Source organism: Heptranchias perlo, chromosome 30, assembly GCF_035084215.1.
Source record: "Heptranchias perlo isolate sHepPer1 chromosome 30, sHepPer1.hap1, whole genome shotgun sequence".
In the NCBI taxonomy this organism is placed as follows: domain Eukaryota; kingdom Metazoa; phylum Chordata; class Chondrichthyes; order Hexanchiformes; family Hexanchidae; genus Heptranchias; species Heptranchias perlo.
Window position 1 is genome coordinate 9084032 of NC_090354.1, and position 23040 is coordinate 9107071.

The 23040-nt window shown below is 39.9% G+C and overlaps 1 protein-coding gene across 4 annotated transcripts in view; it reads right to left on the bottom strand.

Annotated features, from left to right (window-relative positions):
• raraa (retinoic acid receptor, alpha a) overlaps positions 1-23040 on the bottom strand; it is a 484346-nt gene that overhangs the window by 349549 nt on the left and 111757 nt on the right. For all 4 annotated transcript variants that reach the window (XM_067968843.1, XM_067968840.1, XM_067968839.1 and 1 more), the window contains one exon: positions 12691-12755. The gene's annotated coding sequence lies outside the window, so the exon portion shown is untranslated. The remainder of the gene's footprint in view (positions 1-12690; positions 12756-23040) is intronic.

The window sequence follows — 23040 nt, forward strand, 5'->3', positions numbered from 1 at the left end:
ATATATTCAGCTCGTTGGGCTGCCTGGCACTGAAATCTGTGGAATGAGGGGTATGGTAGTGTAAGGGTTATGATACTAATAATAATAGGCCTGGACTAATAATCCAGAGAACGTGAGTTTAAATCCCACCATGGTAGTTTGAGAATTTGAATTCTGTTGAAAAAAAATCTAGAAAAAAGCTGGTATCAGTAAAAGTTGGATCGTAAAAACCCAACTGGTTCACTTTAGGGAAGGAAACCGGTCATCCTTACCTGGTCTGGCCTATATATGACTCCAGTCTCACACCTACACCAGCTGCCAATTCAATTGTATCAAACTGCTTGCAGTTTTTCAAGAAGGTGACCCACCACCACCTTGTCAGGGCAACTAGGGATGGCTAATAAATGCTAGCCTTGCCAGTGATGCCCACAACTCGAGAAAGATCAATTAAATAAGAGTTTTGTCAGCAATGGTCTGGGCAACTTTACATGGAAATCCATATCCCACGGATGAGAGTGAGAGATTAGAACAGAGCTCATCTGGCTTACTCTGCTTTATCACTTGATCATGGAACAGCATGGGCAGTAGTCATGGATAAGTCAGCAGCTCAATCCATCTTGCTCATTTGTCTAGATGAAGTCCTTCAATGGTAAGACACTTGTAAGGTAAGAAAAACTACTTTGTTGAAATAGCGTGGGGCTGTGTATGTGTGACTTTGTAAAGCATCAAATTGTGAGAGGAGCACACAAGCAGGATAACATTACGGAAAACACATTACCCAAGGTATGCAGCAAAGGAAATTCATGATTATTAATGAATTAGAGATGTTATACACTAAATGCAAATTTCTGAAGACTTTGGCATAATAAGAAACAGAGTCAACCAATACCAGCTCACCACACTAAACATCAGCTCTTTGTGGGTGCATGTTCACAGCAGGGTTTACCATATCACTGTATTTCTCATGATCATCTGTCCTGACCTTTTGAATGTTATACTGTGGTATCAAAAAAACAGTTCGGTCCTGAATATGGCTCTTTTTCCAGTTCGGTCCCGAATATGGCTGTTTCCACACGAGTTTGTTGAACAGGGAAAAGTAACAGAGCAAGTCAGGATTCTGTAATTCCGCTTTTCCCTTGTTTGGTAAGAATCCAAGGGAAAGATCCCATCAGATACGTATATAGTCTTGTAAGATCCTGGCTTTCAGCAGTGTGTTTGGATAAGCTAGCCGGCATATAAATGGAGGAAAACATATCACAGTGATAGATGGATCAGATCTGCTTCCCAATCTGTGTGTACACAGCACAGGAGAAGCAGCTAGTATTATTGCCGGCCTGTACAGACACCGGGTGACTTTCCAGCCAGATTAACAACGATGCAAATACAACTTTTGAGTATCTGTGAACGTGCAAGATTTATATGCACGCATTCAGTAGTTGCTTTCTTGCTGGTGAATTCACCCCACAATATAAAGAGAGCAGGTTTGGCTGCAAGGGAACCAGGCAACATTATGAACTTGCTTCCACTAGACGTCTTGGAATACAGTGGCCATACTATCAGACAGGATCTATGAATCCAGTACTTTGTGTGCTGGGCAGCACTTCTACCACTTTTTAAAAAAGATTATAATTGCAATAAAATGCCTTACACGGTGGTTTACTTCGCTTAAAAGCCTCTTCTTCGACCTATTCCCTCAGTATTTACGCAGCATAATCAACTTTTACTACCTCACACAGTACCTAAGGAAGATTTTACCTCTTAATCCTTTCCTATTCTCACCACAATTGGTCATCACATAATTCCTCAACACAGTCACCAATACAAGCACAGACACAGATTGATTTTTCAGCTACTACATAAAGAAATCGAAATGTACACTTTACAAGCTAACATTGTGTCTTGCTACAGGTTATTTAAATTTGAAGTTTTGGGTTAAGTGCGGCTCCGTTGAGCTGACTATGTTCTGAGAACAATGGAAGCCAATCTGAAAAATGGCTAAGGCAAAGGGTTTATTAAAAATTGATAACATCACAGCATTACCCACATCCTGATTTATAGCAGTACTTTGTAAAACCTATAATATTCCTATCATTTTTTTTCCTCTGCAACGATAATCATAAACCAAAGGAATTAAGTCCTGGTCCCTGGGGCTACCCTTGTGATGTGGAATTGGTTTCATCTGACACTGACAATTACAATGTTGATGAAGCTTCTATGCCACAATAAAGAAGGCTGTACCCCATTTATGGGGCTACTGGTATATTGCCGGATCAAGTGATCAATGATATATGGGTTCCACTGTTGGCCTATTGAGTAACTGCACCACAGAAGTGCATTCAGACCAGAAAAGTCCTAGGTTCAATACATAGTGTGTACTAGCAGCTGACCTCAGTTGGGGAAGCAGTGGGGCACTGCAGTCAACCTCAGTGTCCTGGGCTAGGGAGGTGAAAAGAATCAACTGATTGGCACCTCGTGATCCCTACTGTTAAGTCCACATGCAGAAATTGCATAGACAGACTCAGACCCTTAAAGGATGCCTTCCACAGCTGAATAGCCTGCCGACGCACATTGTCGAGGCCCACACAGGAAAAACAGTCACAGGAATAGGGGTTCCAACACCTTTGGATCCATACCCCAGAATGCATCAGCGCCTCAAACAGAGAACACTGCAAAAAGGAATGAGAAACTTGTGTTAATGCAGAAATATACCCCAATTGTAGACAAAGGGGAAAATTCTACCCTAAGATTTTAGACCAGTAGCTGCACCAAAAGAGCGCTGGGCCCACATCCAGAGAATCCAAATTAAAATCCAAGTTTTTGTTGTCATTTGGATTAACCTCTACTCAATAGATGGTCATCTGTTGCACACGACAGCCTGTTATGTGAGCATTTAGTAGACGAGAGACACAGTTCATTCTCATGGAAGGAAAAGTTAGATTGGCTGCTCACACCACGCCTCTTGTAGGTAGACTGTACTTACATGGAAAAATCCAAAGTCCAGCTCATCCTCTCATAAAAAACAAAGGAGTAATTGAGGCAAGTGGCAGTAATGAGGACTAAATGGGGGAGAAATCTAGGGTAAAAGTGGAAATATAAAGCTAAACTAGTGGCAAATCATATCTGAAATGGAAGACCTGAGTTTAAATCCCAGTCTCAATTAACCTTCGCACCCATGCTTTCCCTAAAAATCAACTGGAGGAGAGGGGTGGGAAAAATAGAAGAAAACCGATAAGGGAGGCATCCATTTTCATTCTCAGTCAAGCATGCCTTTTGATGGATCAATTGTAAACAATTTTACAACACCAAGTTATAGTCCAGCAATTTTATTTTAAATTCACAAGCTTTCGGAGGCTTCCTCCTTCGTCAGGTGAACGATGTGAAAATGAAATCCTCGAAAATCATTTTCACATCGTTCACCTGACGAAGGAGGAAGCCTCCGAAAGCTTGTGAATTTAAAATAAAATTGCTGGACTATAACTTGGTGTTGTAAAATTGTTTACAATTGTCAACCCCAGTCCATCACCGGCATCTCCACATTTTGATGGATCAACCAAGGAGAACCAAGGAAATGTCTGCAGTGCAGGGGTTAACGGCGAGGGAAAGAATTAGAAAGAGTTACAAATAATCTTTTTCTTCTCTTGCCTTAAAGCAACAATTTTATAAAATCTCTGCTACCAGTCATTACATGAAAAGCAATATTCCCATCTGCCAAAATGACATCCTTCACCTGCATAACCACAACAGGGGAAACTACTTATTAACCTAAACAAAGCTAATTTCAGTCCTGTCTTTTCTTCTTCATAATCTACACCTTAGTGTAAAATTAGCTTGCTTCACCTCATTCTGTGTTGAAATTAACATCAATTATTCAATAGGTACATTAAAGTAAACCATAAAAATTGATTACCCCTTAAAGATGTCAAGGGGACTGCATTTAATTAACAAATGGCATGGGGAAGGTTGTGCTTAATGGAGGTCAGGGGTACTTAGATCATAAACAGCAAACTGCCTGTTTAAATGAAGTGGCATTCCAAACGACAATCATGGCCTTTGCATTAAACATCAACAGTCTCAGAGATACTGCTTTATCCGACCAATTCAAATGTGCCCTTTTCCAACATGTTTTATCAGTAGCGGTACTACTGTAATTAATATTTGCCAAACAGCTCACAACAGTGCATCTCAATCAATTGTCCAATATTCTTGTTTCACCCCACATTCAGCAAAACTGGCAATTGACAAGTTTCTCTCCATCCTCCCACCCAAGAAACACACGTGAGGATTGCAGTATCAGTGCCAAAAGACAAAACCAAATAAATGGTAATTGTTCAGAATATATTGTAAATTTTTAGATTTAACGTCAATTATGTTCAACAGCACAAACTGAAAAAATTGGAAGACTTTTTTGAAAATATTATATAACAACTTGTATTTATATAGTATCTACAATGTAGTGAAGATCCCAACATTCAGTGTCAAGACTCAAGTACTTGAGTGAAGTACCAGTGGTCAGGTGCAGGCCATGAAAACATTTCCTCAAATGAGTTCCCTCGCTTCAGGAGAAGAGATTAACTGGAGGAAATCTTCTTTTAGTTAAAAACTTTAAATCGATACTTTATGTTGCCTGTATTCTAGAGCTTCATCCATTGCTTGTAGCTCATTGTAGGTCTTATTCTTATTTACTTCAAGCACTGTAAATTCTGTGTTCTCTAGACCTCATTTCCACTACGTAAAGAAAGCACTGTATGAGATTTTGAACTTATTCATTTATCCTCAGACCTTTCACTCTTCAAAGAATCAAATCAAACTAATAAACCTTTATACTCTGTGACAGAAAATAAAACTGCCATTGAAATGAATGATTTTTTGATGAAAAAAGTCTTTCAGTATGGACAATGCATTAAATAAAGAACTTTCCCCAATTACTGTAATACTAACACTGAACATATTTCATTAAAATGAATATAGCCCGGGCAGATAATTTGGCTGAATGATGCAGTAAAGTGACACATCTTATTGGCCAGGAGTGATATTGCTATTGTACTTATATAAAGTATCCATTTTGAACATCCATGGGATAGGATTTATATCCCACAAATGGGCTGATCTGGTAATTCACTGGTGAATTATGGTCTACACCATGAGTGGAATAGAAATCTTCTATAACAGGTTTTCTGAATGTATTCTGTTTGCAGAATATAGAAAGAATTAATCTGCAATGGCTCAGTTAGTTTATGTAGAAGCTTATGAACAACAAAGGCCAGAAGGTTTCAGGTTTGAATCCCCATTCTGTGCTGAGTTAGCTGAGCTCAGCTGGGACAGTGGTGGGGGCAGTACAACTGAATTTGTTTCCCCTAGGTTCCTCCTTCCAATCACATTCCAGTGATCCCCGCTGGAAGTGTGTGTATGTGGATGTTGGATGAGGACAACAATTGGGCTCAGCTGTGATGTCCTCAACAGATGAAAATGCTACCAACACTCATTGTCTACACTCAGAAATCAAGAGTGGCCAATTGGGCGAGGTACTTGAGTGCAGCCAGCACCCGTGGAGATCTACGCCAGTAAGAGTCAGCACCTTGTGGACAGGAGGAAAGAATATGAGATAGAAAAAAAGAAAATTTAAAGCATTGACATCGAAACACTTTTTACCAAGGGTCAACTACAAGAGTCTGTGATCTAGAACTAGAAAGACTAAATATTGCCTAAATCAGTTTTTACTTTCTGCAGTTTTTTTTAAGTCAAACTAAAAACAACTTTTATTTACTCATATTTGTATTCAGTTTTTCAAAAATAACAGCAATTCTTTCTTGTACATATGACAAATCTAAGAAAAATGCCATGTTAGTTTTTTAATGGCTTCATTTATTTTTGACCCATTTTAAGACAGAAACTGAATAGATTTGATTTTGACGGCTTTTAATTAGTCAATGTCGACTGACAAGATTAACTGAGATTAAAATTTTTAATTGCGAACCTAATCTAAACTTTTTCTTCGAGATTCAAACTGATTCTTATCACTTTTAGGAGTTTCATGCTGATTGGTTCCTTCTCTGAGACTTTCAAGCCGACTCACTGATTCGGACAGAATCAGTCTTTTTGTATCCCAGAAAAGCATTACCAGAACTTCCTGGGTTTTAAATATCTTGCCTTACTCAAGTTTTAAAAATGAACTGTCAGTCATATACAAATGGAACCAACCAATCATACAATATTATTTAAGACTGAATTCTTCCTCACTCCAGCTGTTAGCTGATGAGACTTGCAACAGTGTTTTGGAATAGACTTGGTGCAAGGATCTGAACTGTGGTCGTTTTTTAAACTGGTGATGTATTATGAAATTTAAGGAATAGGCACCAAATCAACAACAGACAAAAGTATCTCACATTTGCCATATAAACATTTTGCAGTTCATTACGATCATTAGACTCTGAGTTTGTCCACTTATATAAAACAGCATAATATCCTTTTATATAAGAAAAATAAAGTAAATAAGATTTTATGTGAATAAAAGCAATGACCAAACACAGGAAAAGGCAACTGGAGGGAACAATTTTAACAGTGGAAACACAAATGTTAAGTCCATTCGACAGGGTAGTTGGGTTACAAAACAAAAATGAGCTGATCGATATTGGAATTGGCTCCGCAGTGATCTTCATACATCACCTGTATTGCACCATCACAGTGAATCATGTACTCACTGTGAATCAATCAAAAGAAATTTTAACACTCGACTCTCCCTTTCTTCAATACTGAACATACTTGTCAATGGAATATTAATATAGTCCTAAACTTATCCCTCAATGTTTGGTTTGACCTGATAGACTGTGATACACACAGAGTCTATATAATATCTATAACATATAATATATATATATCCTATCTCGTATCTTATTCCTTTCTTTGAAAAACGTCATAATAATGAGAACAGATAATGTTCAGGGATTTGGAGCTCCTGCTCTCCTGGGCCAGTGTAACTGCAAAAACAATCCTATTAGAATAATACCACTCAAGCAAACACTTTAAACACTCAGAGTACAGTTTTCCATCGTTATAAACATATGACAAGCCACTCAGGGCTTATTGACCTGGACAACAAGGTCAGTACTTCTCATTAAGTACAAAACTGCAAAACGTTAACTGGATCTTTGCAGCAATTGCATTGATTTTTTCAATATAAAAATTTAATTTGAACACTGTGGAACCATATCCCAGCAAAGAGTCAATGCCTTTAGGGTAGGGGAGAGGGGAATTTTTTTTTAAGAAGAAATGCATTTCATTTAAAAGCTGCAAAGTTCATCATTAAAGGCTTGAAATTACAGTTGACGATATTAGCAGAGGAATGCTAAACGCATTCATCTGCAACTACTTTAACAGAGGCGTTAACCCATTTGAGCAAGAAAACAGAATTAGTAAGACAACAAAAAAGACAGGAAGAATTAGATAGTGGGAGGAGAGCAGAGTGACAGCTGCAGGAACAGCAAAAAAACATGTTTTAACCATGAGCAATGCCACAGGAGTTCAACCAGTATTTTTGAAAAACTATTAAAACTGATCATTTATTTGAAGTGAAAAGTGCTACAATGATCTCACAAAGATTAATATGGATTTTAGTTGTATTATGGAAAGAATGAAAATGACATTTCAAAGGAGTACACACTACAATATCATCAATAAAACAAAGATAAGATTAAGACTGAAATATAAGGGTTGGAGACCATCAGTGTTGAACGAATCACATATCCAACAAGTCTTTCTTGAATTCTTTCCAGCATTCGAAGAGCCTTGCCAGATATGGAAGCAGTACTCAAGTCTTGGATGGAGTTGAACTTTATAGGGAATTAAGAGATATTAGGGCTGATTTTACAAAAGAACACTACCACTGGGAGCTGTATTTGTTGGTTCTGCATTTCAGGAATCAATTTTCCACCCAAACGGATGCAAAATCATGGACAACACGCCTGCAATTTCGTAACATGCACCTTCTAACAGGCGAGTCTTCCCACTGGTAGTGCACATTCATAAAATCAACTCCAATGAGGGGAAAAGAAATGTTTGGCATAAAAGAGAAATGCTGCGCTCCTTGAAGGCAGTTTCAGCAATGGAGATGTGGATGTTCCACCTGAGATCGGAGAAGACAATGAGGCCAAGAATGCGGGCACATCAAGAAGGATTAAAGATGGAACCATCAAAGGTGTTAGCTGTTGGTTAAGCTCGCAAGAGACATAAAACTGTTTCTCAGAAGAACAGAAACAAACGAGATTTTCATTGTCACATTGAAGAGAATGGAGCAGTATTATCCCAGGTAACCCAAGAAGATCTATCGCCTATTCCATCTGCCATCTTTTTCTTTTTTGACAGGATACCACAGAATCTTTTGCAGAGATGATTTTTTATTATACCTCAAAACATGTTGTAAGATTTAAAATGAAAACATGTGTGGCTCTTTGAGCAGTTTGAAGAACTGTGTCTACTTTGAAAATATTGCTTCAGGGTGCGGAAGTTCAGTTATTATCCGCCAGATACTGGGGGTATGTGAATGAGTAAGATTAGAGTCAATAACAATTCTCTAGACATAATAGAACTGATTCTGCAAGGCTCCACCAGTGGCCTAATTTTCTCATCCAAATTAGGGATGGCTCTATCCCAGAAGTCATGCTTATCACAGCACAAAGCTTTCATGCTTCCAGGCCGAAAAGACTGAAGGATGGCTTTTGTAGGCCCAGGATATTCCCTGCAGCTGTGGCTCATGACACCAGTGTGGTATCTGAGGATAAGAGCTGAGGAGAGGTACAGTGCAGCCAATGTATTCACCGTGGTCATAGTGAAAAATACCTTTGGTATCCTGAAACAGAGATTCCATTGTTTGGACTGATGTGGAGGAGTTTTACAGTACAGCCCAGCCTGATACGTCCTCCACAACTCTGCCATGCAAAGGGGCCTAATGATGGAACAGCCAGAAGACAGGCAGCAAGAAGCTGATGACAATAAGGGCTGATCACAAGAGAAAAGATCTGCCTGCTGAATGAGCTGCTCAGACTACTGCAGTTATTAGACAGAATCTAAACGGCCAAACATTCAATAAGACTGGTACCACCGACCACAACAGGAAGAATGAATCAGAGGACTGCCAGGGAAATGAGAATTCACAGGCATGAATCCGTTCCTGTGTTCGTAGGCCACCTGTACATTAATGGAACGGTATCCCTTTCATGATGCTGAGTTCAGGCTGGGGGCAAGTAAGGCCACGAGTGCAATCAACGATACCCTGCACTTATGGGATTCCTGCCACTTGGTAACATTGGAGAGCTCTTTCTTGCTGCTGGCTGCTTTCCACAGAAATCTTTAGCACCACCAAAGAGTATGCCAGTCCCCTGCTTGATACAATTGTGGACTGAAGGTTGGAAGATGTGACAGAGATCTGTTGCCTGGAAGGAGTTTGTGTCAAAGTTCAAAGCTGCTGTAACCTTGATAGCCACTGACAGAGGTATCCCTCTTCTGAATCGGGTCTCCAAGTCTGGCTACAGAACTGGGCAGAGCTCAGAGATGGCTTCCTTCAGGAATCAAAGTTAACATTGGCAGGTTTCTTCAAGCAGGTCCAGATAAGACATCCTACCTGTTTCTGCAAGAATGTTAGCATAAAGACATGTCTGAACATAGTGTCTAAGGTGCAATCTCACCTGTCCGACATGCCTCCTCTGATCCTGCTCCAAATCAAGAATCATAGGAATACCCATAGCTGGGCGCTAATGTCTAACAAGTACAGTTATTCAAATAGGCACTGACAAAAGATGCAGTACAGCTTTAAATATTAGGAAGGCTCCAACAAGTTTCAATCACTTCTTTTGTCCAAAACAGTTCAGAAACAATCAGTGCCAACTTGGCTTAGTGGTAGGACTCTCACCTGAGTCAGAAGGTGCTGATCCAAGGCGTACTGCAGGATTTGAGCATATAATCTAAGCTGATACTTTAGTACAGTACTGAAGGAGTGCTGCATAGTTGGAGGTGTTGCATTTCGGATGAGATATTAATCTGAGGCTCTATCTGCCTGTTCAGGTGGATGCAGAACATCCCATCCTATTTGAAGACGACCAGGGGAGTTTTCCTGGTATGCTGACCAACATTTATCTCTCAACCAACACCAAAAAAAACACAGATTAACTGGTCATTATCTCTTTGCTATTTTTGAGACCTTGATGCATGCAAATTGGCTACTGCGTTTGCCTACTAAACAAGTGACTACATTTCAAAAATAATTAATTGACTATAAAGTACCTTGGGAGGTCTGGTGGATGTTAAAGATGCTACATAAATACAAGATCTTTCTTTCAAGTTGTTAAGAAATAGAGCAATAACAGTTATGCACCTTTAGCCACAAGAACCCAACTGAAGCGTGCAGGCTTCCACAGCAGCACCCATTTTATAAAAGTGTTCATCTTACTTGACAATGCTTCAGCCTCTGGATTGCATTTTGGGGAGGACCAGTCCTTTAAATAAAATTGTACATTTTAGTCAGCCTTACTGCCGGCTTCAAATACTGAAAGTGCTTTCATAGAATCATAGAAAAGTCACAGCACAGAAGGAGGCCACTTGGCCCATCGAGTTCATGCCAGCTCTATGCAAGAGCAATCCAGCTAGTCCCACTCCCCCCGCCCTATCCCCGCAGCCCTGCAAATTTTTTCCTTTCAAGTACTTATCCAGTTCCCTTTTGAAAGCCACGATTGAATCTGCCTCCACCATCCCCTTGGGCAGTGCATTCCAGATCCTAACCACTCGCTGTGTAAAAAAGTTTTTCCTCATGTCACCTTTGGCTCTTTTGCCAATCACCTTAAATCTATGTCCTCTGGTTCTTGATCCTTCCGCCAATGGGAACAGTATCTCTCTCTCTATTCTATCTAGCCCCTTCCTGATTTTAAATACCTCTATCAAATCTCTTCTCAAGGAGAACAACTCCAGCTTCTCCAGCCTATCCACGTAACTGAAGTTCCTCATCCCTGGAATCATTCTTGTAAATCTTTTCTGCACCTTCTCTAAGGCCTTCACATCTTTCCTAAAGTGCAGTGTCCAGAACTAGACACAATACTCCAGTTGTGGTCGAATCAGTGTTTTATAAAGGTTCATCATGACTTCCTTGCTTTTGTACTCTAAGGCTCTATTTATAAAGCCCAGGATCCCGTATGCTTTCTTAACTGCTTTCTCAACCTGCCCTGCCAACTTCAATGATTTGTGCACATATACCCCCAGATCTCTCTGCTCCTGTGCTCCTTTTAGAATTGTGCCCTCTAGTTTATGTTGCCACAGTAGCGTGCTATGTGCACTGGGTGCAAAGTAGGCCTCAGGCCTCCGTGTCCAATAATATAAGCCTCTTACTCCCAAAGCAATAGGCATTAAGCATCACATCATCAGTTCTAATTTGTCAGATGTCACTCGAGAATCTTATCTAACTGGGTCAACTATTCACTTAGGTGCATGTACATGTTTCTTGACCCAGTGAAATATGTATCAAGATATATTTATGAAACAAAAGTGTAAGTTTCCCATGCTCACCTTTTTTTTGCCTCAAATATAACTTTGAGATACCAAAAGACTGCTCCAATTACAGAGATATTTTCTTTTTAATAACACTGGAAATTGAGAGAATTACATTTGCAACTGAGTTTTACAATACAGAACCTAATATTTTTGAGACTAAGAACCACAAGGGTAATCTCCAGTGTCAGAGTTATACTGGAGAAATTTGGCCTTGTCAGCCTGGAAAAGGCATCTTAGAGATGACCTTATAGAGGTATGGAAGTGCATTAAGGGTATAGAATTAATTAACTTGGAATATTACTTTACATTAAACTGTTGGAGTAGAATTAGCTGACACAGGTTCAAATTAGGAACGGGTATTTTTAGGACAGACATCAAAACAAAAACCATTGGAATCATTTAAGAAACAATTGTATACTACATTGTGGGGGAGGGACATTAGGATCTCTATGGATGGATGAATCAAATGGGCCGAATGGCCTTCCTTATCCATAATTATCTTTTGATCTTACATCGTCTGGTGTATATGGCACTGTAATCCTCTAAGAGTTCATAAAACGTAAATGTTGTACCTCCTCCTCACTTTATTGAAATGGGTCAATGCCTCTGTTTAAAAAAAAGTGGTGAGAGGAATTTATTATGAATGTGTTAAGCGTTCACACAAGGGGACATAACCTTAAAATTAGAGTTAGGCTGTTCAGGGGTGATGTCCGTAAGCACTTCTTCACACAAAGGGAACACTCTCCCCAAAATGTTTTTGAGGATGGAGTTCAATTGAAAATTTCAAAACTGAGATTGATAGATTTTTGTTAGACAGGGTTACGGAACCAAGGCAGGTGGACGGAGTTGAGATACAGATCATCCATGATCTAATTGAATGGTGGAACAGGCTCGAGGGACTGAATGGCCTACGTCCTATGTTCCTAACATCATCCACCATTATTTCTAGGCTCTAATTAGCTTTTAATCGCAGAGAGCTCCTAATGTCCCTCCCCCCACAATGTAGTATACAATTGTTTCTTAAATGATTCCAATGGTTTTTGTTTTGATGTCTGTCCTAAAAATACCCGTTCCTAATTTGAACCTGTGTCACCTAATTCTACTCCAACAGTTTAATGTAAAGTAATATTCCAAGTTAATTAATTACCTTTTAATCGCATAAATGAGAGAGCTGATCCTTACCTGTTTCAAACTGAAATGGTTCCACTGTTTGATACTATGCAGTTTTGTTTCTCTATTAAACAGACCTAAAATAAAAAAAATATTTTTATGTGTAGTAAGTTCATTTATTCTGTAGAAGCCAATAGTTTGTCAGACATTGTCTAAGCTCTTAATTCATTATTTTTCAAATGTACACCCTTCCTCTTCTGAAAGGGTTGACTCACTCCAAGGTATGGTTCTATGAGTGCTGGCAGCCCTCTGGCACCTCACCCAAGTGGTCATTCTTCATGTATGAACCTAGACAGAGAGTGTTGGCAGACTTCTTGAAGAACATCACAGTCAAGCCTGACCCTGTTCTCATCTGTTGTTGACACAAGTGCACCTTCCAGCTGGAGTCTGTAAATGCTGATCAGGACTGGGAACCTGAGTTGATCTTTCCCCATCCTAGTCCAGGGACAATAAGGCCATTATAATGCTTCAACTATTGCCCAAATCAGCACAGATCGGGAATGAAACCTTCTAGTCCACACAGTTTAGTACTACACTTGGCGGTGCCTTCTACTTGGGTATCGGGGAGGAAGCTCTTAATTTTCATAATATATTAATCATGTAAATTCTACTGTCTTCAATTCTACTCTCCTGTCGCAAGACTTGAACTTTTTTTTGGGGGGGGGGGGTGCTATGTTCTCTATTCTCACAGTATTAAAAAAATTTCAAGTTTTGAGTATTTCAATATTCAGAGCCTGAGAAGCTCCACCAATATCTGGGTATGCTGCAATTTGAATAACGGGACAGCTCCAAAATATGACAAAATCAATCCCCGATGTGCACTGTAAGACCTGTGGCTTCTTTCTGTACTAATCAGAACAAACAAAGCCAACACAATGAGCTTTTGTTAAGCATCTGGCTGCAGGCACAGTTGCAAGCCTGTTTCAATTAAGGATTGTGCAACTCCAGAATCACACAATGACAAGATTGGCATTACCTTGTTATACAATGCATTATGTTTTGAAACACTTTCCCTGAAGCCAGTTAGGCTTCAGTTAAAGAAAACCTACTTCTGGCACAACCAAAACTAAAATGATACTGTCCAGGATTCTGGCACTCAAAAGGCAATACTAACTCTAGCAGAAAAATGTAGAAAAATCACCACGGATCAGAGCCAGCATTTTGAAACTAGCAGAGAAATCAAACTAATTTTATACATTACAACAATTACCAGTAAATGCAAATGTTCATTACACATCCAATTGATTAAACATTTAAATAGTAATAGCACTTGAGGAAATGGGGTGAAAAAATCCGAGTCATCAATTAACAAGCAGGAGACATGGTTTCTTATGATAAGTAACCAAATTAAATGTTAATCAAATGAGAAGGCAATGGGCTATTGCTACTTGTCTTTAACCCTTTGTAGGGCAATTGAATCTTTTATGAAAATGGATTCTGAGGATAAGTAAATAGTCCAAACAAAAAGTAACTTTGAAATGCAGATTTTTAATTGATTTTGACATTTCATACATACCACAGTTTTTATAGTTCAGGTGAAGCTCCTTGGGATGTTTTACTACGCTAAAGGCGCCATACAAATGCAAGTTGTCATTGCATAAACCTGCAGCCTATTTAGTTACCTAGGTTTTCGGACTCTGTCCGGCCTGCCACCAAAGTATTTTTGTGCCCACCATTATACATTTTACCACATTTCCAGCCCAAACTCCACACACCAACGTGCACATAATAAACTTGCATTAGTCCTGCACTGACAAATTTACAGCAAATTAAAGGTAATGCCAGTATGAAACATTTTACATCATGGATGTTACATGTATGCAACAGAAATTTCTTACTATGACTTCACTATACGGTGACAAACAGGCAATTTACTCAACAGGAATAGACTGTTGTAAAAATATACTCTAGCTTGGAGCGACTTGTATTTTAAAAATCTGAAAATATAACTTAATTCAAATTTGTTTTTTTCTTTTATGTTTTTCCAGTTGCAATTGGTCTTTGGTTACAACACATTGATGCACATTACATTCACAGTATACAATGTACATGGTACACTAAAAAGGTGCTTTGCGACAGTGAATGGGTATTTCCCGAGTCCCTAGGATCTGATTCAGTTAGTGTCAGCAGCATTAGTGTATATTACCATGCTCGTTTGTGTATAAGTGCCTGGTATTTTTTGATTGTGCCACCAGGGCTTTGGCAGTTACTCAGTTCAGGGCAGGTAGAGTGTGCTCCAGGCGCTCAACGTACAAGCTGTGTGGGACCTGCAGGTGGTGTGTCAGAATGGGTCGTGAAGGGGAAACATATTTCCAAAATATTTCTCCTAGCTCCACTTCAGGGGAAACCTAATTTTCTCAGACTGGACTATCTTCTAGAGTCCATAATTTTCTCAGCCTGGGCTATCTTCCACAATGCAATACACTGATGGGGTGGGAGGTGCCATCTGCCGTCACTTCAGTCGGGTCACCAACAGGCAGGTCGCCAATAGGCAGTAGTTGGAAAACCGAAGAGTTTGCCCAACATAGGGTCCTAGGTCAGGATGTAACAATGAGGAGGCCCAGAAAGCAGTGTTCCTGGTCTGATTCAATGAGGTCTTGTTGATTTTATGGCTGTCATGCAGAATCTTCTGCTAGTAGGGCAGGATCTTGAGGGACAACCAGAAAAAGTAAAGGATGTGCTCTCCCCATCATGGCCTCTCCAACAATCTGCCATGCCTCTAGGGTTCCGCCTGTGTAGGTAGGCATGGTTTGCCTTTCTTTCAAATTATCACAGCTTGAAACCATGTGCATTGCCTCGCATCTGGAATCCCAATTGTCACTGGGTAGGGCTCACCCTAGCTCTCTCTCCTAGGCTAATTTTTGCCCATGGAAATAAAGATTCCTTCAAAATCAGATTTGCTGAGTCTTTGTTGGTTGGAAAGAAGATTTCCAGTGCGGTGAGTGGGTGTGTAACTCTAGCCCATTTCAGCTAATCGGTTAGGAAGTGTTTTGTTTGTTGGCATCGGACGGTGTCAACATCAAGGAGCTGGAATTCATCTTGAAGGCCATTGATGGATTTGATAGCTCTGTGAGAGATTGAGGATCCATCCTGCTTCAATTTATAAGACATTCTACATTATATACCTTTCCATTTAATTTGTTGCTTTGCTTAGTATTGTACCAATTTAAAGAAAGGCTGCTTTCTGGAAAAGATTTTTATTGTCTTTGTGTCTCTGTAAAGATGGGGAGGATGGGGCTTTGAGTGAACATACATGTTGTCTGGTTTGGGACTCCAGTAATCAGTAAACTATAGCTAATCAAAAGGGTGCATCGTTGCAAAAGACAATTTTTTTTAAACACAGATTATTAATTAAATTGGAGGAAATATGAGGAGCTTTGTACTATGTTGGATGGAAGTTTTCACCCTCTATTGTTTACAACAATGGGGGGTGATTTTCAACTCATTCCGCCTGAAAAACGGGTGGCTGGTAGTTGAAAATCGAGGCAGGGAGCCCACCTCGGCGCAATTTTCAGGTAGACCTGTAAATGGGTGAACAGCACAGCCACCTGTTTCAGGCTGGAAGCTGTTTAAATATGCAAATCGTATACCCCCAATTACAATTTTGAAGTGCAAATGGACAGAGGTGCTTTCGATATGCAGGTTAGGTAGTTACCTCCAAGTCTAAATCGATAACGTCTCTTTGAGGCATTAATTGTATGTACAAGACCTCAATGAGGGGTGACGAGGTATGCAAGACTTGAGCGAGTTATATCAAGCTGGTGCCCTGGTCGAGGTGGTTGAGTTTGTATTTGATGCTGGCTTTAATTGACAGCTCTATACGCACACTGAGGATAAATATTACAAACTCTGGTCATTGCTTTGGTTCATCTGATTCACTGGGTTCAGCTGCATAGCCTAGTTACCACGGCACAGTGAAACTCACTGGTGTGTTCCACATAAAATCAAAGGACACTAAGGATCACAAAGAAAGTTTTATTGCTCTCTTTTACAATTAACATGAATTAGTGGTTTTAGCATAAGCTGCACAGTCTTTCAAGGGATCGTTTTCTATCTTTCAAAGAAATCTGAGCCTAAAAATTCTGCACTGTTTATGGTGTGTATCTAGCATAATCTGGGCTGGGGAGAAGAGTTTGCAGCGGAACGCATTTCCTCCAATTGTGCTTCCCAACCTGATTCACAAATTCCAACGGTGATGAGTGGTGGGCCTGCTCCCTGCTTTGTCATGAGGTCATATTTGAAGGCAGGACTGGTGGGATGCCGAGATCCCCTGAAAATCCATACAAGGGTTCAAAGTGGACCCCACAATGCTGCATCCCATCTACATAGATGTTTTGGTGTTCAGCGTTATATAAACTCCCATGTATATGTAGCCTGCAGAGAACCATTAAAGCAGAATGGATCCATGCCAGTTGAGGGACCCTGTATGCCTACTGGTATGGCATTCGTTTTTGCACAGTTTAATTTTTATCCAGAGACAGTTTTGTCTTATTCCCTGGATCTTATAGATGCTGGAGAAGTAACAGAAAAGCATGTGAACTGTCGACAGTGAAACTCTGAGCTCAATCCCCACCACTGTGATTCCATGAATATTTGGATTTATTTGCATTTCTGTTTTGAGTGTTCTCCCAGTGAAGAGAAGTTCCCCCAAGGCCCATTCCATCCCATGAAATGCTTTTTCGGCAGCCAAGGTCATCATACGGGCTGATTCCTGAAGGAAGTGAGCGTGGTGTAGGAGGTTGAAGAGACAGTGGACATCTTGTCTTTTCAAGTGTCTCCCATGGATAAAGCCTTTCTGATCTTTATGCATCAGGTTGGGGATGATTTTTAGATGCCGTGCCAGGATTTTGGAATCAGTTTAACAGAGAGATGGGTCTGTAACAAGCACAGCTTGATGGGCACGTCCCTTTCCCCGTGTGCTCAAGAATGTGGCAGCGTGGGCTGCATGTGGAGAACCTCATGCAGAAGGAGAGTTAATTTTGGAGCCAGCTTTTTATAAAAGCTGGACGTCCATCAGGTCCTGGGCTTAGCCACTGCATCATTTGTATGGCTTGACTTATTTCCTCTTAAGTCATGGGAGAGTCTAGCTTCTCCTCCTGGCCCAGCTGTTGCAGTGGCAAGTTGGCTACATATCCTTGAATGTTCTTGGCTGAAGCTGTGAATTCAGACTTATATAGAACTCTACAGAAATCCTGATCAATCGTCTTGGAGTCAGACGTTATGCCGTGATTTTGGTAAGTATTTCAAGAATGGTCCTACTAAAATGTTGCTGCCTTACAATGGATATTAAGAGTTTGTCTACCTCATTGCCCTGCTTGTAGTGTCATATGAAGTGTATCGGCTGTTCTGTTTTGACCACTAGAAGAGAGTGTAGTTCTCTCCTAGCACTTTACGAGAGCCTTGTCTAATTGTTGGGAGGGATAGGCTTATGCTTATACTGTTGTTCAAGGGTGAGTTCTTCCCATCCAAATTGCTCTGGGTGGTTAGAGTGACCTTCTTTTTCCCTGATCATATACATTATGATGTCACCTTGGAACAATGCCTTCGCACTTCTCCAGAGCAGGATGAGGGTCACCTATTGCTATTTAGAAAGTCTGCCCGTTTGTCATATAAATAGGGGAGGAAATTGGGGATCCCAGGGAGGGACTTATTGAAACTCGAGTGACGTGGTCTTTGTATGGAAAAGAATGTCTGTACTTGAGGAATACTGATGCATGGTCAGACAGCAGTATGGATCTTATATTAAGGGAGTAGAATTTGTGAGGTGAAGAGGTCATCAATTCTGGAAATGAGACAGAGAGGTTTGGAATAGAAGGTGAAGTTATGGCCATTTGGGATTAGTTTTTGACAAGTAATGAGTAAGCTAAGCTCTTTACAGTGCCTCTTTAGTTCCTTTGCTGTCTTGGTGGGGGCTCCCTTTATGCAGGGGTTTCACTCTTATCTGGACCTAGAGTACAGTTTAGCTTATAGCTTTGGGATGAGATGTGGGGCTAGGGTGAGGAAGATGTTAGTAATTAAGCTGGGGTAGTCTACGTTAGGGAAAATATGTTGAAAAGGATAATGTCTGTCTCCCATAAACTGGCCTTTACCAGCCGATAGTGGCCGTTTGGATTAGCTATCTTGTCGGTCAGCACAAAGGGATGGGCTTTGTGAATGAGGATGGCTGCCCCTCTACGTTTGGAGGAGTAGGAGTCACAGACATATTGTCCCATCCAGCTCTTTGAGATTTGCATGCCCAGAGTCAATTAGGTGGTTCTCCTAACGGAGGCTATGTCCATGCATTCTTTACAAAGGTAGACAAATATCTTTTGTTGCTTTATAAGGAAAGATTGTTCCTTGTAGATACAATCCTCTGTATCAACAAAACACATATGACTTTGTTTAGTACTGCCTAGGAAATCAAAACTCCATTTACCAGGAACAAGCGATTCATTTCTGAACCACTATTTTCATTTTCAGAATCCTCACTAGGAAATTTCATGTTAAGTAACTTACTTGAGTGCTTCCATTTCATTCGCACTGAAAACATGATTACAATAGTAACCCAACCACTGCCACTTGGAAAGCGCATTAGAGGGCCATATCTACAAGGAACATCAAGCTACAATACATACTTGCTCTGTAAATTAAATGGTGATCTTAATTTTAGTCATGTTTGTTTGTTGGCAGATGTGGTTGGAGATCCCCCCTTGTTGATTTGACTATGTTGGCATTTGTGCATGGTACGTCAAAAAATAACTTTTTTCATCTATAATTTTCATCTATAATTTTCATCTATATTTGCTGTTTCTGTCCTTACATTCTTAAAAGTGTATCTTTGTTTATGCTTTTGCACCACCACCCCCACCAAAATCTTTCCTGCCTCCTGCCCAACATCTTCCTCCCACCTCCAATAAATGTAAGTTGTTATTTAGTCATTGTTCTATTACGCTCGTGTTTACTTCAATGTAGAGAATATATATTTGCCTTAAAAATACCAAAAGTGCAAAAAAACAGATGGCAGCAATACATTATACAGAACTGTCCTGGCTAACATTCTCAGAGTGAACTACTGACTCTGTATTTTTACTTCAAAAAAAAATTAAGCAGAAATTTTATTGCCGTTTTCAAGGTTTAGGTTATTTTATGACCATCACTTCTGGCAGTTTGGTATTAAAGGAACAATTCTTCCCTGATATCAGTAGAATAATGCTATATCAACAAAAAACATCTGGCTTTGTTTAGTACTGCCTAGTAAATCTGACACATCAAAAATTCATTTATCAGGAACAAGCGATTCATTTCTGAACCACTATTTTCATTTTCAGAATCTTCACTAGGAAATTTCATATCAAGTAACCTACTTAAGTGCTTCCATTTTATTCGCACTGAAAACATGATTGCAACTGTAACCCTACCACCCCCACTTGGAAAGCACATTAGATGGTGTATCTACAAGGAACATCTTGCCACCATACATTAAAGTTTAAACATCTGATCACAAGTTGAAAAATTTGTTTTCACTGCCTTCATTACTTATTTTATCTAAAATGCTTTTTGTAAAACTGCAGCATTTAAAATATTAAATGCAAATTTCAGGTTGGTTTTGTACAGTACACTTAGCATTAAGAAAATTAAATGCAGAAATCTATAAAAGTTACAAGACAAAAACAGATCGTTCAGCCCAACCAGTCCGTTGTGGCGTTTACCCACCATTCAAGCAAATAGCCCTGATCACATTTACCTGCCCTGTTCCCATATCCTTTTATCTCCTTTTCCTTTATCTCCCTATCCAATCTAATCTTGAATATTGACATAGTTTCTGCCTCAACCAATAACCATGGAAGGGAATTCCACAGCCTCACAACTCTCTGTGTAAAGAAGTTTTTTCTTGCACTCTGTTTTTTATCTCTTACATTGAATCTTCTACCTACGGCCCCTTTTTCTGGACTCCTCAACTACTGGAAACAATTTCCGTCCAATAACCTTGTCCCATCTTCCATAATTTAAAGACTTCTATCATATTGCCACCTAATCTGCATTGTTCTAATGGAAATAGCCCAATATTTTGAGTCTTCCTTCATATTAATATTTCCTCATACCAGGCAGCAGCCTAGTGAATCTGCATTTTATCCTCTCTAAAGCCTTTCTATAGCATGGAGCCCAATACTGCACGCAATACTCTAACTGAGGTCTTAGTAAGGTTTTATATAGGCTCATCATTACCTCTTAACTTTTATATTCTTGTGATAAAACCTACAATTCCATTGGCTTTTTACAGCCTTATCAACCTGTTCTAGTTTATGTACTGACTTTTTCCTTTTCTAGTTGGATCTTAAACCTGATCATACTGTGGTCACAACTGCCAAGGTGTTCAACCACATTTAGCTATCCTACTCGATCTATTTCAATATTCATAACCAGATCTAGCAACATTTCACCCTTTTTCAGGCCTAACAACATACTGCTTGAGGAAGGAGCCCCGTACACATTTTAGGAATTCCATTCTCTTTTTCCCATTTATTCCCTCTGTCCCAATCGGTAGGTGGATACTTAAAATCTCCGCGAACAATCATTTTGTTATTTTTACTCATCTGTTTAATCTGACTGCAGATTTCCTCTTCCATTTCCTAACCACAATCCACAATACCGAGAGTAACAAGCCCTTTATTTTATTTATCTTTGAGCTCCACCCATATTGACCATGTCTCTACCACTTTCTTGTCTATATCAATTCTCCCTACAGCATGTATTCCCTCTTTTACAAATATTCCCACTCTGCCTCCTTTCATATCTTTTCTATCCTCCTAAATATATTATACCCTAATATATTTATTTTCCATTCTTGCTCAGTTTGCGGCCAGGTTTCTGTTAATGTTATTAAGTCTAGATTTTCCTGTACGATAATTGCTTCCAGTTCCCCCAGTTTATTTCCCACACTCTGCACATTGCCGTCAAAAGACTTTAACCTTTTTGTAACATTTCCCATGACTTTTTTTGAGTCTAAACTACACAACTCCCTTTACTTCAGTCCTTTCCCTGTTTGTAACTAGTCCATTTGATTTTATTCCTCTATTATATATCTCTCGTGCTGAATAGTTTTCTGCTTGAATATTATTCTCATCTATTTCTTCCTTTACTATTAGCTGATCCTGGTTAGTTTTATTTTCCCTGTTCCCCCTTCCTAGTTTAAATGCCTCACTTTTCCCTATTTAACCAATGCCCCACAAACTAGAATTCCTCTTCCTCAAGCAGTATGTTGTTAGGCCTGAAAAAGGGTGAAATGTTGCTAGATCTGGTTATGAATATTGAAATAGATCGAGTAGGATAGCTAAATGCTTATTAGTTTGCCTGATCTACCTGTCCTCTGTTCTAGCGCTGGGGATGTAATCCTGAGTTTACCACCTATGAAGTCTACTCCTTAACTTGTTTCCCAATCAAAATTCATCTTGCAGGACAGATGCATTTTCTTTATTTTATGTAGTTCTCTCTTCCTCCTCCCCTCCTGAAAAATGTATGGTGATTTTCTCTGCCCTGCTGCCACATGGTGCATGAAAAATGGGTGCAATGCAGACGAAAAATGGGTGCTACACCTTGGCTTAATTTTGCACCTGAATAACACTGCACCCAAACTTTCTCTATAACTTTTCTGGTGTCTGCACCGGAACAAAATGCAGTAATATAACTATTACGCAAATGAATGTCTGAGGGCTTTACACCCAAAATTTCTCTAATAGCACTGGGTGTAGTTCTGAGCAAAGTGTGCCCATAAAAACCTGGCACTACTGATTGCTGAGCTGTTGTTTAGGAACCAGAAGTGTGAACAGACATCTGGTGTTATCACGTTAGGTATTTATTTTAGATTTTAGATTTTTTGAACATAAAATAATTTTGCTGCTTCAGGACTTGTTGCCAAATGCTGTAATTCGTGGAGGTCTGTGCCACTCTTTCCCCCATTCCCCCCCCCCACCACCCCCCCCCGTTTGCAATATGACTTATTTGTGGAGGAAGATGAAGAGAGACAACCTTTTGACAACTGCTGAATTCATTCGCCTGAGCCTCTCCAGAGCCACTAACAACTGTTTCACCACCACACTGTAAGATCCCAACCCACACCCCCGCGAACATATATTTGTCCCATGCCACCTTGAATAAAAAGAGAAGCCTCACAATAAAATCAGCACCCTTCTCCTACTCTCACATCATCATTCTTCATACCCACACTTGTTTTCCCCGTTCCTCGACACACCGGTTTCCTCTCAGCAGTGGTGCCCTGACTGCTGCTTGGAGTGTTGCCGCCATCCCAGCCATGGTACAGCAGCATGAACTCATTCACGGACAGCAGAACCTTCAAATAAATGAGAAGACTACTGACAAACAAAT